Source organism: Apaloderma vittatum, unplaced genomic scaffold (genome assembly GCF_000703405.1).
Source record: "Apaloderma vittatum isolate BGI_N311 unplaced genomic scaffold, ASM70340v1 scaffold22227, whole genome shotgun sequence".
NCBI classification, from domain to species: domain Eukaryota; kingdom Metazoa; phylum Chordata; class Aves; order Trogoniformes; family Trogonidae; genus Apaloderma; species Apaloderma vittatum.
The window spans coordinates 1-436 of NW_009724830.1; positions in this window are offsets into that span (position 1 = coordinate 1).

Genomic DNA, 436 nt, shown 5'->3' on the forward strand with positions numbered 1-436 from the left:
TGAGGCCTCGGGTCCTCAGTCGGGCTCCGTGGCGAGAGACCGGAGCACGGAGCGGAGCATCCTGGTGTCCCTGCGAGGTGTTTTCTCAGCTTGGCACTACGCTCCAGACAGCTCTCGATTAAGGGCTTGGGAGCTCTAGGAGCAGCCAGTCCAGCCCTGTACCCCCAGCGACTGCCTTCATGGGGTCATGGGAATCACAACTGGTGGTTTTCCCAGACCCTGGCGTTTTTGGAACACTTACCAACCTGAATCCAAGAGGCTTTTTGGCTCTAGATGAAGGCTGACCATTACACACCTTGATCTGGCTCCAGTGCCTTCGTTCTGCTCCCCAGCACTCCCGCATCATGTTCCCCTGTAGCCCCCTTCCCTGACGGGGAGCTGTGGGCACTGCCTGCTGCTCGATGCCCACACCGCCCTCAGCGGTGGTGGATCGCTC